The 14,438-nt window shown below is 50.2% G+C and overlaps 1 protein-coding gene across 11 annotated transcripts in view; it reads right to left on the bottom strand.

Annotated features, from left to right (window-relative positions):
• dnc (phosphodiesterase dunce) overlaps positions 1-14,438 on the bottom strand; it is a 302,091-nt gene that overhangs the window by 22,689 nt on the left and 264,964 nt on the right. The window lies entirely within an intron of this gene.

Here is a 14,438-nt window from a genome sequence, read left to right as displayed (position 1 = left end):
GATCGTTAAGCAGAAGAAGATAAACAAGAGAGAGAGAGAGAGAGAGAGAGAGAGAGAGGGAAAGAAAGAGAGGGAAAAATACGAGATATCGTCATGCGCGAGAAGCGTCGGTAATTACTAATTAGCGCGAGGATACGTGACGCGGCGCACGCGTGCATTTTATCGCGGATTCTGAAAGTCGCAGCGCGCGAATACCGACCGAAGATTTATTTAGATTTATTATTATGCGCGCGTATCAGCGACTTGGGGCCGATCAGTCGTATCGCCTAATCGTTTGTTAATGCGTAATAAGTGAGACACAAAGTGTCGTATCTTCCTGGAGCACAGCGCGCGCGCGCGCGCGCGCTGTCAGCGTTACACACGTGTGTGACACATCGAGTTCTCGCGACAGAATGACGTCACATTTCTACGGCACCGATAGCAATTTTTCACCCTGTCCGTATAAACAAATCGAGTTTGCCGTGTTTCGCGCAGGAATATCTCTTAAGTGGAAAACAAGAAATATCACATAAAAGTGGCACTTTTGTCTCGCGCATTAAATTGCCGTTCGTTAGAAGGAGAAAAAGAGCGGGGGTGGGGTGGGGGTGGGAGGGGGGGAGTCTGAGAAGTCGGATTAACGAATGGCGAAGAAACGAGCGGCATCAAGAAGCTCCGCCGGATCTCGCTGAATCTCAATGCGCGAAGAGTCTCTTCTCTCGGGAACGGGTTCAAGAAAATCCGAGGAATCGGCGTACGCGCGCACCTGTGGCGCGACGATCAAGTTCTATAGACGCGAAAGAATATATGCACTATCCTTTGTTTCGCGAAAACGCTCGCGCCGTGAATCACTCGATGACGAATATTTAATATTGGGTCGCGCCGGAGGGAAATACGTGCAATTTCTTGCGCGCCGAGTGTGTCTCAGGAAAATTCCGCGAATCGCTGGTAATATCGGCCCCTTTCGAAACGACGCGCTTTGTCAATGGAATTGCGAGGGCGATTGTTGGCGCGCGTGTTGCGCATTAGATATAGTCGCGACGAGGAGCAGCAGCCTCTCTCGTCCGGAAGCAGCGGCCGATCGTACATCTCGCGCGCGCGCGCGGAGAGACGGTTATCCGTATTACGCCTCGACTCTCGCGCTATCGAGAACGCGCATTTCCCGGAGATTCGCGATGGCGTAGATAAAGTTTGTTTGAAGTAGCCGTGAGAGACTTTAGGGAAGACCGGAAGCCGCCGCCGAAGCACGCGCGAACGGAGCGCGCGTGGGCGTGGATTTGGGAAGCTCTCGCGTCTCTTGCGCTCTCTTTGGTCGGACTGATCGGGGAATTGCGAAGTCTGTCTCGTGGACAAGGGAGAGATAGAGAGAGAGAGAGAGAGAGCTCTCTCGTCTCCCGATCGCGAGTGAGAGCGCGAGGAGCGTGTAAATTTTGGCGACTTTACGATCGGGCCGGCCTCACAACTTTGTGTATCCAGGCCGGGCCGAGACTATTCTCTCTATCGTGATGACGGCGGGAAAACGCGCGGATCGTCGGAAAGGCAACGAAATGCCTATTTATTAACACGGGACGTTCACAGGAAAGTCCGCCGCGCGTCTCTCGCTTCTGCGTCACGGCACTCCGAGATTCGCCGTGGAAAATGTAATCGCGGTAGTTATCCGCCGTGTTTTCGGGAACGACGATACACTGGAATTGCGCGAACTCGGCCGGGGAAGTTCGGAGAAAGCACGTGAAACGGAGAAGTAAGACGAATGGGCCAAGTAGCCTCGGTGATCGCAGGTAAATTAATGAATTAATCGCGTGTATATGAAGCTAGGTGTCGGCATACGGCTGATTCGGCCGGAGGGAGCTCGAACGCTCGGGGATTTTATTGTGTTATACTCGTCTAAATTTCGAGGAGTGACTTTAGTTCGTCTCTGACGTTTTCTCAGAAATGACTGAAGCACCTTTCAGTCGCAGTTTATTTCTGCTTCTTTCACTGACATTTTAATTTTATTGGAAGCCTGTTACAGCCGATGATACATAAGTCCAAGAAACTTGCCAAGAAAAACAGAATCGCGTTGCGAGTTGGAACATCCGCTAGTTTGGCAATATTCGCCTTAAAAAAAAAAGAAAAAAAAAAGAAAAAAAAGAAAAAAAAGAATCGTCTGACTCGTTTTCTTGGGAAACGCGAATCTTTGTCGTCGATGACAGGCTGCTTCCTCTACCGCCGCGCGCGTTCCAACGAACCTCCCGGCTGTTAAAAATAACGGCCGGCTAGCAGATTCTTTCACCTGCCGGCGAATGGCCGCGAGCGCGAAAGTGACAGTTTCCCAAGCTCCGCGCGATAACGCGTCCCGCATATTACGCCCAAAGACGCGCACGCAGCCACGCGCGCGGTTATTGTCGCGCAACCAAACAACGTGACCCAGCCAGGGCGACGTCGCGATCGATGCACCTAACGCCTCGGTGACGAAAACATGAATGTCCCACGCGAGCGGGACGGATTATCGATCGGCTGTGGCCGATGCATGTGGGCCGCCATCAGAAATAGACCAGTTCCTCCCTCTAATGGTCGGAAGAAGGTCACGGTAATGAACTATTTCGCTTATATTTACGCTCCTCTCTCTCTCTCTCTCTCTCTCTCTCTCTCTCTCTCTCTCTCTCTCTCTCTCTCTCTCCCCGCCAGTTATCGCCGACGCTTCACAGCGGCGAGCGAGGACCGCTCGCGGTCGAGACGCGGCCTTGATGGCCGCGGCGCCAATTTCACGTTTCGTTGCCGGTTACTTATTGCATCGCGCACGGCCAGATGATACGGAAGGTAAGAGACGCGAATAAAGAGATTACCAGTCGGATAATGGCCCTTTGTACGCCACGATACGCGCGATACGTGTACTCTCGACGTCGTTCGAGCGCCGCTGTGGAAAGAACGCACAGGCGTGTCCCGGGTGATCTCTGCACGCAGTGAAGAAAATATCCAACTATTTCTCGATATCGACACAGATAACTCCGAGTGTTCACGCGAACCTGATATGATCGATAGAAGAGACTAATTGCGAGTGTCCTATCGCGCGACTAGAGACAGGTGGGTGTTTTCTTGTTTTTCTCACGTATCTTAAAATATCTGCTCTCGGCAGCGACTTTATCGAATTCCCCGCCAAGACGGAGCTTGTTGCTGCGACCCCTCTCGCTGAACATTGCATAGAAAAAAAACAAGAGCGCCGCTCTTTATTTCCGGCCGCTCTCCACGTACGTCGAGAAATCGATGAGGAGTACGCTCCCGTGTCCTCCTTGTTGTAAGAATCTCCGAGTACACTTGGACGTAAATTCGAGAGAGAGAGAGAGAGAGAGAGAGAGAGAGAGAGGGAGGAGGAGATTCAGCGGGGGACTCGCGAGAATGCTGGCGATCAATTTATCTCTCGCCGTTCTCAGAGGTATAATATATCTCCTCTAGCGCCGGCAACCTAGAAGACACGACTCCCATCATCGATCAATCTCTCTCCGAAAATTGATTCTCTAGTTCTCGTCCACGGCGCGCAATATAAATCCTGCCTTTTTTAATTTTTAGCTTCACCTTGAGGAGCGTATTGCCCCTGCGATCGGCAGTCTCTCGATAAGAGCGCTGAAAGGCAGGCATAATTATGCTAAGAGAACCAACGAGGCTCGATTTATTGCCCGTGGTGGACCGGCGTGGCATTCTTCAGCGACTGATTTCCTCTCGCTCTCGCCCCCCCCCTCTCTCACTCACTCTCTCTCTCTCTCTCTCTCTCTGAGGTGCATGCAAATTACATAATATATTTCACCGGCACACAAAAGACACACGAACACACACGCGCGCGCGCGCGCGAGCGAGGTAAGCATGATCGATGATTTACGAAGCCGCGCGAGTTTCGATCCGTTTCGAAATACGTTCCATTACTGTCAATGCGGGCTCCTCTGTTCACCGCATTACCCGCCGCCGGCTCCTCTCATTTTCCCCCGAGAAAAACGCGCACGTGGCTACGGGCGAATTATACCGACGGCATGCTGCTCGTATCGTCGATGTACGTTCGTTTGCGATGCGATGGGAAGCGTCGACTGGAGAACATCATCCGGCCGTAACTTTGCTGTTAATTTTTTAGCAAAGGGGTATGTCAATTCGCAGTGAGGGGATGAGAGTTACGGGTCCTCCGGGTTAGATCCGCCACCATCCGGCAGTCACGCGCGTACTTGCTCTGCGCACGTCTGACGACACGTGGACAATTTGTTATAAATTGACGTGAGAAATTGCTTCTCAAAGGAGCCGCTTCGGTTGGTTGCAAACGTCCCACGGTTCTGACGCGAGCTGGTTGTAAAGTATCCGAATATATGCGGAAAAGCCGCGGAGGAAATCCCGTAATTTTCCTGTTTGCCAGACACCCTGAACGTCAGAATGATATCGCCCGGGAGTTTTTTTTATGTCGATAATTTGAATACAATTCCCCCGGTGACGTCAGCAGCGCGCATCAAACGCACGAAGGAGAATATCATCCTACAGCTAAGGAAAGTGATTACCCTGTATATCTTTGTTTTAAGCGCAATGGTTATCCTCAAAGGATATTTTCCTTTAGATAGTCTCGAAAGAACTCATCATAAATGTCGGCAAAGTGCTCGAAAGAAGGAGATTTATCTCTTTCTTTTTCTTTCCAGGAATTTTATAAAACTCGTAATCTATGCGAGAGAAGACCAAACTGGTTTTCGGTTTTAATTTAATATTCCTGATCGAAGTACAGAAAACTTGCTCGGATTCAAAATGCATCTTGGATGAATCTCAAGTGCTTATGATGAATTTATTCGAATCTATTATGCACGAGCCTGCGCGACAATCCGCTCCGGCAAGAGCCAAAGTGAAGACGCCTGATGCGCGTCGCGATCGTAAAAGAGGATCCAGGGGGAAAAAAACAGAAGCATCTTCATTATCTTCTTATCTAGCCGAGAGAAGATTGCAACGGAGGCCCGACATTTGCACCGTGCGCTCTGTCGTAACTGATTATTTGCGACACGCAGCAGCTCGTAAACAGCGCACAGCAGTCGCGCAATCGTGAGCATCAGATGCGCTCTCTCAACTTCATCGGCGTAGAAAAAAAGCGCTCGAGCCGCCTCGCAGCGAAGCGACAAGTTGCCGCGAGCGCGATTTATTTTCGCACACGTCCCGCCGATATTTCCCCGCGGCTGTTCGCGCGACCGCGCGAAAATTCGAGGATGATAACCGATGATTATAACCGCAACGACGTCCCTCTCTCAAGGAGGCCTTTTTTCGCGGCCGTTACGTGACTATTGACCAAAATCATCTCGCGCGACTCGAGGGACGTCGGAGAGCCCTGGGAAGCGACAGACAGACGGCTTGCGAGTCCGCTCGAGCGGGCGCAGAGCTACGCTGCACAAGAGTGCACTGTGTCTGTGTGTGTGTGTGTGTGTGTTTGTGTGTTTGTGTGTGGGCGTAAAGTACACGCGATGCGACTATGCGACGAGCATCGTGAGGCAATCGCGTCGCGAATCACACCGTGCCTGCTTATTGGTCGCGAACGTCGCTGGCAATTCCGCGCTCTCTCGTCGTGTGTCGCAGATTATCTTTTTTTCTCTCCCCCCCCCCCGCCGCCGCTCTCCTCTCTCTTTCTTTTTGCGAACAAACGGGGAATTCCGAGCGTTGCACGCGCGCCCGACGAAAGCCCCATACACGTCCCGTCCTCTCGTCGGCTTTATCCTCTCAGGTGCGACGAGACGCGCACCCGCTCGCTGCAATCGTTCGCTCTCGACTCGATTCGACTTTACCTCTCGCCCTCGCGCCCCGCGTTTCACCTCGTTTCCCCGCCAGTTCCGGCTCGTAAATTCAAAACAAGGGAGGAAGCTACGGCATCACTCTTTCTCTGCCTGCATGCGCATGCATGTGTATGCGTGTGTGTGTGTGTGCGTGTGTCTCTATTATTGTTTCGCTACAGCCGCCGCTCACGAGGCGAACACGTGCCTCGTGGATGTCATCGGCGATGCCGCTTATTATGAACAATCACCGAACAAGTATCACGAGGTCCATAAATATGATCGGATTGCGACGTATTCGATCACGCAATCCCGCTCGTCGCTCTGATCCGCGATGGAGGCTCGAGTGTCGAGCTCGGTACAACGGAGACAATCCGATAAGTTCGCTTTTTTCTCCCTTCTTTTTGTGTTTTTGCACGCGCGCGACGCGCCAGGTACAGGAATTCCCGGCGTCTATTTCGTAACGCACGGCGGATCTCACCGGCGCGGCGGGGAATTGATTTCGATGATTTCCGATGACGCTCTCTCTCTCTCTCTCTCTCTCCCCCCCTCTTTTTTCCGCTAAGGTGTCGTCTTTGTTTCGACGTTCGTGAGAAGATCGATTATGATTTATTCTGAATTTTTCGGACCATCTCTGCAGGAAATGGTCCGATAAGTTCATTTCTTTTGTATTTTATGTATTTTTTATTTTTTGTTTTTTTTTTCTATTGGTCAGTATATACAACGCGCCAGGTAGAAGAATTCCCGTCGCGTCCGTTTCACAATTTACGGCGATTTCACGGCGGAAAATTGGTTTCGACGATTTCTCTTGAGAAAATACTTCTCTCACTTTGGTTTTCACTTTGCAGCAGACTTTTCATTTCTTATTCTATTGAATACAATGGTTTTCTGCTACAAAAGTATACCGACGTTACCGAATGAAAAGGAAGGAACGAGTTCCCGCAGAATTTCCATTTCGATTTTAGGTAAGAAATCTCATGTTGGGTAAGAATAAAATTCTCGAGTCATAATCGAATTTTGAGACAAGTTTTGAACATTCTAATCGGAATCTGGAAAAATTCTGAGAAATTTTTACGCCGGTCTAGCGATCTTTTCCTCTCTCTCTCTCTCTCTCTCTCTCTATCTTTCTCTCTCTCTCTCTCTCTCTCTTTCCATTAGGCTTTCTCCAGTTCGATGGTTGTGAGGAAGCCGACGACGATAATTCACACTGATCTTGGGACCGACGAAGGAGAAATCGCCGAGCTCCAGCGTTAATTTCGGGCTTCCGTCGGCGTGACGGTAAGGAAAGCGAAAAACATACACAGTCCGTATGTAAATGCCTCCGCTTAACATATGTAATTAGGTGCAGCGCCTTGATCATCGATAATTACGTATTCGCTGCCACAGGCCGGGAACTGACGTTGCGCCCGTCCAAATGAATCCGTTCCGCCGGCCAAGGCGAATTTATATTAGCATTGCGATCGAGTTTTTCGCACGACGGCGCGGTTTTTGCCGCTCTGCGCGAACTGCATCTATCCCGGCGATAATCGCACCCAACCTTGTTCCCGGGAAAAAAAAAAAAAAGAGAAGATTAAAGGCAAGAACACGCGGAAGTCAGGAGCTCGCTCAGGAGTGGACATAGCGCGACCGTCGTAAATATTGTATTTTGCGCTCTTCGTAATAACGTATCGCGCCGGACAGGTTTTAAAGCGCCGAAGTATGCCGCTATATTTAGTCGCGTATTCTTCTCTCTTTCTTACTTTTTCTTCAAACGCGATCTTTCCTCGCGCGCGCAGAGCGATACGCGACCGATGAGTCCCGCTCGGCGTCCGGACGATCGGTAATTCGGCGTCAAGTTGTGACGAAACACTGTCGGCGCGACAACATTCGGAGACTCGGGATCGGCTAATTAATTATTTATAAGTGTACGCGAGTGTAGGGATCCGTGTTACACGAGTGACGGCTGACGAATGGCATCGAATTACAGGTCGTGTTACTGTCCCGAGTGCCGTCACAAATCATAGAACTTCCAGAGCGTCCTAATGACCGCAGTCAGTCTTAATGACTCTAGAGGATCTTAACGACTTTTATATTGCCCGATGCTTTCGTTTTTTACAAGGCGGAGCTGTGAGTGTCGGGCGATTTCGAATGTCTGAAGGAGCAAACAGCAAAATGTCCCGAAATTCTTTCCGGAAGGAAAGGAACTTCGCAACGTATCGATCGGCAAGCGGACGCATTTGTTACGCAAGTGCAATAAAATATTAATCGATTAAATTAGTTAACAAAAAAAATCAATTAATAAATATATAGTGAAGAAATAATAAGGATTGCTCGTCGTGAAATCTCGTCAGGTTTTAAACGCGTTTTCCTAAAAAAGATGCGTTTTCGCGATTTCTCAAAGGCTACGAGGAACGATTGCAAATTGCACATTTGTATAATCGAGGACGCACGCGACGTGAGTATGGCCGGGATCTCTCATTTTCCCGTTGCCGTCCAATGTTTACGAGAGTCCGAGTGCGGCTGCATCCGGCGCGGGATGGAACCGGACCGGCGATATTGCGCGACGCGCGACCGGCGATGCCTCCGCTTCGCGAAAACAGATCCCGTGATCCCCTATTTCGAGAATGCGGCCCTGCGCGATCCTCTCGTTCCTCGTCTCATCTCCTCGGGACTCGCGGTAACAACACCGCCATAAATTAATCGCGAGCAAAACGCGAGACTGACGCGCAGTCTCGGTGCAGCGGCCAACGTCGGCAGATAAAGGCTATCACGTGCACGCCGTACATCTAGAAATTACAACGCGCGACAGAGAGAGAGAGAGAGAGAGAGAGAGAGAGAGAAAGTGAAAGAAAGAGAGAGACCCGCAATGATACGGACGATGACAGCGACGTCGACGACGATGACGAGAGCAACCGGAAGACAACTCGTCGGATGGAGGCCGACGAAATACGCGCTTTTCGAGAACGCGTGATGAGACTGATCGCCTAATTTGTCCTCGATCACCCATGAGATGCTTGATTGAATGCTCGCCAAGTGAGGCGCGGCGGCGGCGACGAAAAAGTGACAACTCGTCGTCGCGCTCTGTCGCGTGCAAGGGAGAAAAAATACTTTGCTGGATGAGCAAATTTTCTGCTGAAATATGAACGAAACTCCTCTTGATAATTTAGCCTGCTCTCTGAATCGGTCATATCTCCGCCGGAAAATTGTTTCACTCAACGAAACATTTTTTTCCCGCGTAATGTAGTATCATTAGAAACGCAGAGGCGATCCTTTCAATTCAGGATTCACCCTCTTCCTCGCATCGCGCAATTTCTCTACGTACGTCTTTCTCCGACGCGCCGTTACAGGCTACTAATCGTTCGCAATTGTGAGCGGGTCTATTATTAAATTTAATGAAAGGCGCCACAGCTGGCAGTACCCGAAATATCCCTCCACGTGCGAGCGCGATGATTACATCCGCATTGGATACATGCGCTCTTCACGTGTATCTTTCACGTGCCGTTTACGTACCCCAGAACGGCACGCAGCTTGTATTGACGCGACGCGTGACCGAGTTGCTCCCATCTCAGCCTGAAGAGGTCTTCTTACCAGAGACAAATTCTGCCAGTCGCAATTCTTCGTCGCGACTCGCGAGTCGAAATTTCGATTCCACTGTCAATATTCGATTTGCAACGCTAACTTAATATTCTGAAGCTTATGTCAACTTCTCCGCGAAGGACGCTGGAAGGACGAAAGCCCAAAGCGACGATTTCTCCCTCATCAACCCCAAATTCATCACGAATGATCATCGGCTCCCTCACAAGCAGCGACCAAGAGAAAGACCAATTAGGAAAAAAGAAAAGATCGGCACAGACTTCGATCAGAGCCTTTTTCAAATTGGTCCCAATACCGATCGGTCACCCGCACGGAGTAAAATTCATTCGGTTGAATGAGCAATTTTCTAGCAAAGTACGAACGACTGAAAAATTCCGATTGAAAGTCAGAACGGAAGTCATGATTATTCAGACTGAATGCCGATCATTTTGACCGGAATTTCTCTACCGTTCGCGGTTCACCGGAAAATCGCTTCGTTCAGCCGAACATTTTTCTCCCCTTGCGATCATCCCAAGCATGAAAATTCTCCGATTGGAAACGAAATAGAAATATCATGGAAACTTCTTTTCTCCTTCTTCCTTTTTCTTTTCTTTTTTTCAGGAAATCTCGCTTCTATACCAACAGGACGAAATTCTGACGCAGGATGGAAGGTCAGAGGGAACATCGCGGGGACTTCGTCATTTTCCTTTTCTATTTTCCTTTTTAGCGTCGCGCTAAAGTCTCATTTTCAAAGCAAAATTCGCGCTGTATGCCATCGAGCGGTAGTTTGCCGCGGTTCTGCGCACAACGAGTCGGCTAGCTCGCGGTGCCCCGTTCGCGGTTCGCGCACGACGGTATTTAGCCGCGGACCTTCATGGCCGAGCGAGTTGTGGCGCTTGCCGAGTTGCTTGATAAGTAGTTAAAGCGAGATTGAATGCCTCCGGAACCGGTATTCTCTCGCATTTGCGTACGGCCGAGAGACGCAGACGGGAATAATCGACGCCGCGAATTTCTCTCCTACGTGCACGCGCGTCCACGCGAACAAAACGCAGAAAGAGCGAGCGAGAGAGAGGGGGGGGGTGACGGCGGGAGGGAAGAGGAGAACAACTTTACGACCTCTGCAGGACGTTTTATGAGATTCGCGATGTTTTCGAAAGACAGCCGCGCGAGAGGAGTAATGCGATCGGGCCCCGGGGACGTTAATTAAACTGGACACTCGCGAGGAAATAAAATCTCACGTTTCGCACGTGCAGGCGCGCGCAGACAGACAGACAGACAGATTATTCATCCTGCCGAAAGGATACTGATTTCCATTGATGCCGGTTTGCACGACACAACGCGCGCGCCGCGCAATCTCATTACAATAAACTCTGTTCGCGCGGTGGCGGCGGCAGCGGCGGGAGGGATGGGAGAGGGGTGAGAAGGTGTACGAACGCGCTGTGGAATTAACACCACAACGCGAATAAATCGATCTTTGAAACTCGATAACGAGCGTCGCCGATGCGCTCGCGCGGCTGATAAAATCGCGCGCCTTTCGGTCGTCTCGTCAAATCGCTCGTCACGCGCATATAATTTATTTCATATCATTAAATTAAAAAGAAAAAAAAGGGAAAAAGAAGAGAGAAACCGAGGAACGATGCAACGAGATAAATCAATCGGGGGAAACACGCTTTGTCGCTTTTGCAACACTGACGCCGTCGATTTCGACAACGATTTCACTCGGAACGGACGGCAATGATAACGAGAGAGGTGGACGAGAGCGACGTTGAGAGTAAGTAAAGAGAAATATTGCATTCTCAATAAAAATAAATCGAGAAACGGAGAGCGGGGGAGGGAGTGGGGAAAAAGAGAGAAAAAGAGGCAGAGGAAGGGGGAGATATAACGTTGGGAAAACTGAGAAGCGACTTTCTCGCGTGAATGGAGATGGAATCCGTCATTCGGGAGGCACGGCTCGATCGATTTTTCTATTCGCTCTCTTCGTCCGTGTGCGCACCCACACGTTGTCGGGTTTGTTTACGAGGGACGATTAATAATCCGTCGGCTTTGCCTGCCTGTCTACTTACGTATGTTGCGCGAACATCTCTCAAGAGACCGTCCGATTATGACTCGCTCGGGTAATACTATTAATCAACGGAGCGTAACCGTGGAGTCATTGATTAGCCGCATAAGATCAAGAATAAGGCGCCCTCGCGTTTTTCATCGCGATCCTCAGTCGCGCCCGAGCGCGACGAAAAAAAAAGAAAAAAGAACAAAAGAAGGAGGAAAAGAAATTTCTCCGAGAGAGAGAGAGAGAGAGAGAGAGACGGCGCGATCGCCCTCGCGGAACGGCGCAATGAGCGTGTCTGGAATTTCGCATCGGTAATACGGAATTATGCAATACGGCGCGCGCTCGAACGCGAGAAATATCACGGACGAGTGTGTAACGTTATGTCGGTTGTAACACGATGATTAATTCGCGCTGCTCAACAACTCGCGCTCGATTTACATCGACGCGCGCGAGCCGCGTGGAATATGAATGAATTTTCGAATCCTGTGACGACGATCGTGTGTGACTTTTCCCCCGGGGCAGCGGGAGCGTGTGAAAAATGAAGAGTTTCACATGTCTATCGTTCGAAAAGTCACACGACCGCCGGGTTCGCGTGAAACTTTTCACGTTTCCGCTCTTAGGGCGAAATTATACGATCGCCACCGTAGGCGACGATCGTGTAATTTTTCGCCAAAAGCGGGAGTGGCTGAAAAGTGGAAAATTTCGCATTCCCATTGTTTGAGAAGTCATACAAAATCGCCGAGTTCACTCGAAACTTTTCATCTTCCGGGCGCAAGTTTTTGCATCCAGCAACAAGTCGCGCGTTCGCTATCCTGCACTCGTAATTCCTGCACACGGAACTGCGACAGGCGCGCCCCGCACGTTTCTCGCAGCGCGTTCGCGGGAATACGACGGCAATAAATCTAGCCGTCATAAAGATAATCGTTGCGATTCGTCGGCGATTTCGGCGATGAACGCGCATCGGCGAAAGCTCGCGCGAAAGCTCTCCTCGTCGACGTCGGGTAACATTTACGTCACACAGCCCCGCGTCTATTTGCACCGTTCTCGCATTATCTGCGTGAAAAATCGTCGTTCGCGATAACGATGATATCTGGATGAGAGACGCGTTCTCTCTCTCTCTCTCTCTCTCTCTCTCTCTGGCTCTCTGGCTCCTCGCATGGAGCACCAGAGCGCTGACGAGGATTCGCGCTGGTAGCGCGTAACTCGTCGCTCGTCCTGTGGAAAGTTACAGTGAGGTCGGCCTCTTTTTGGCGACATGTGAAAACGAACAAAGCGCGTCGTCGTGGAAAGATACATCGACAACGAAATAAGAAAAATAGCGGAGAGGCGAGTTTCCTCCCGCCCCTCTTCCGCGGAAAAACACAGCCTGCAAAGGAGCGGCTTGTGCCGGATAATCACGCGATCGCCAAAGTCGACGGGGTTGACGGGAAACTTTTCGTCCTCTGCGTTTCCGTTGCGAGGAAAATATTACATGGTCGTCGTGAGTCGCGGCGATCCTGAGTCTATCTCCTAGAAGACTGTGAAACTTTTCACATTCCCGCGGCTCGAAAAGGCAAAATCGCCCGACTTCATCCCAACCTTCCATCCTTCACGTTTCTATTCTTCGAAAAAAATGTTATCATTTTTATCGTGAATGACGACAATCGCCGACTTCAGGCCTTCCATCCTTCAGGTTTCTATTCTGAGAAAAAAATGTTATCGTTGCTATCGCGAATGACGGTGATCACGCGTCGTCTTCCCGGGAACGGAAACGTTTGAAAAACGAAAAGTTTTATATTTCCACTTTCGAGAAGATTCCAATTCGGGCCTCCGCCGACGGTTTCCTACGCAATCCACCGGCGCTCGTGTCTCCCCGCAGGTCGAGTGGTCTGCATAGAATTCGACCGGCCACATCCGGCCGTTCGCGCGACAGCGTGAAAATAATTTCACGCTTCGGCGAAGCGGCAACCGACTTATCGTCGGCTTTCCGCGAACTTTCTTCCCGCACCTGTCAGACATTTTTTCTCTCTTTCTCTCGCGATCAAGGCGCCACTCACTCTGCGCTAATGACTCGTCGAACGAGACGACGACAGCCTGGTTCTCGCGTCGAAATAACGAAGCGTGACGAGACGGGAAACGGTGAGCAATTCCGACACGAGCTGTGGCAGCCTCGCGGCACGAGAAATCGAAACGGCATAATTGAGTGCCAATTATCGGCATCAGGGGAGGGGGGGAAGGGGTAATTTCAACTGAAATTCAGTTGCCTGAAAGCAACTCGCTCTGTCAACGTGCAAAGTACATTTCAGACGCATTTTGTTTGCCCCGCAGACGAACTCCTAGTAATTATTTGTGTGGATTTATCATTCGATTTGTCTAATTGTGTCGCTCGAAACATTTGTGCGTGTCTATTTCTGTGCAATTCGTGTGCATGCGAGGGGCGCTTTCCCCGCATATATTAATAAATATATATATGCGTATAAATGCAAATATAATATTCTCTCTGTTGCTCTTCTTTCCGTTGACTCGCAGCTCCTTTCAACTAAGATAGATATCTCACTTCTGTTTGCTGCTCTTGAGAGCACTAAATTCGAGTGTATATACTTTCCGATTCGGTTGTTTCCTCCGGAGTAGCGGCGGTGCTGACTTCACGTAAGCTAACACCCCCCACTTTCAAGCGCGAATTCCCGTTAAACCGCTCGAGCGCGACCCTAAAATCGGGAATGCGGCACTTGATTAGCGCTCAATTCTGATGCAGCTTCCATTTCGATCTTTCGCGTGCCTCCCAGCCGCTCCGGTTTAATAACAAGGATGACGCAAACGGCCGTAAAGTGGCAAACGACCGTACACAAGCACGGATCATAAATCTCGAGTCCTGAAATTTTCGGGCGCTCGCATTAGCGACGCCGCTCGGCGACGGCGAGCTATTTTTTCTCTTTCTCTCTCTCTCTCTCTCTCCCATTTTTTTTTTAGGTCAAGAACGATTCTCGGTACCGATAAGATTACGCGCCCTTCGTCGTGTGTGTCCGCGCGGATATACTGCGTGTCGCTCAGCAGCCGCTTTTCGTGGCTCCATTGTATTCACGGAGGAAGAAAGCACTCGTGTGTTGCCCTGTCGCGTTGATTTATTGCCG

This window comes from Harpegnathos saltator, unplaced genomic scaffold (assembly GCF_003227715.2).
Source record: "Harpegnathos saltator strain DR-91 unplaced genomic scaffold, Hsal_v8.6 scaffold139, whole genome shotgun sequence".
NCBI lineage: Eukaryota > Metazoa > Arthropoda > Insecta > Hymenoptera > Formicidae > Harpegnathos > Harpegnathos saltator.
This window is presented reverse-complemented; position numbering and strand designations above follow the sequence as displayed.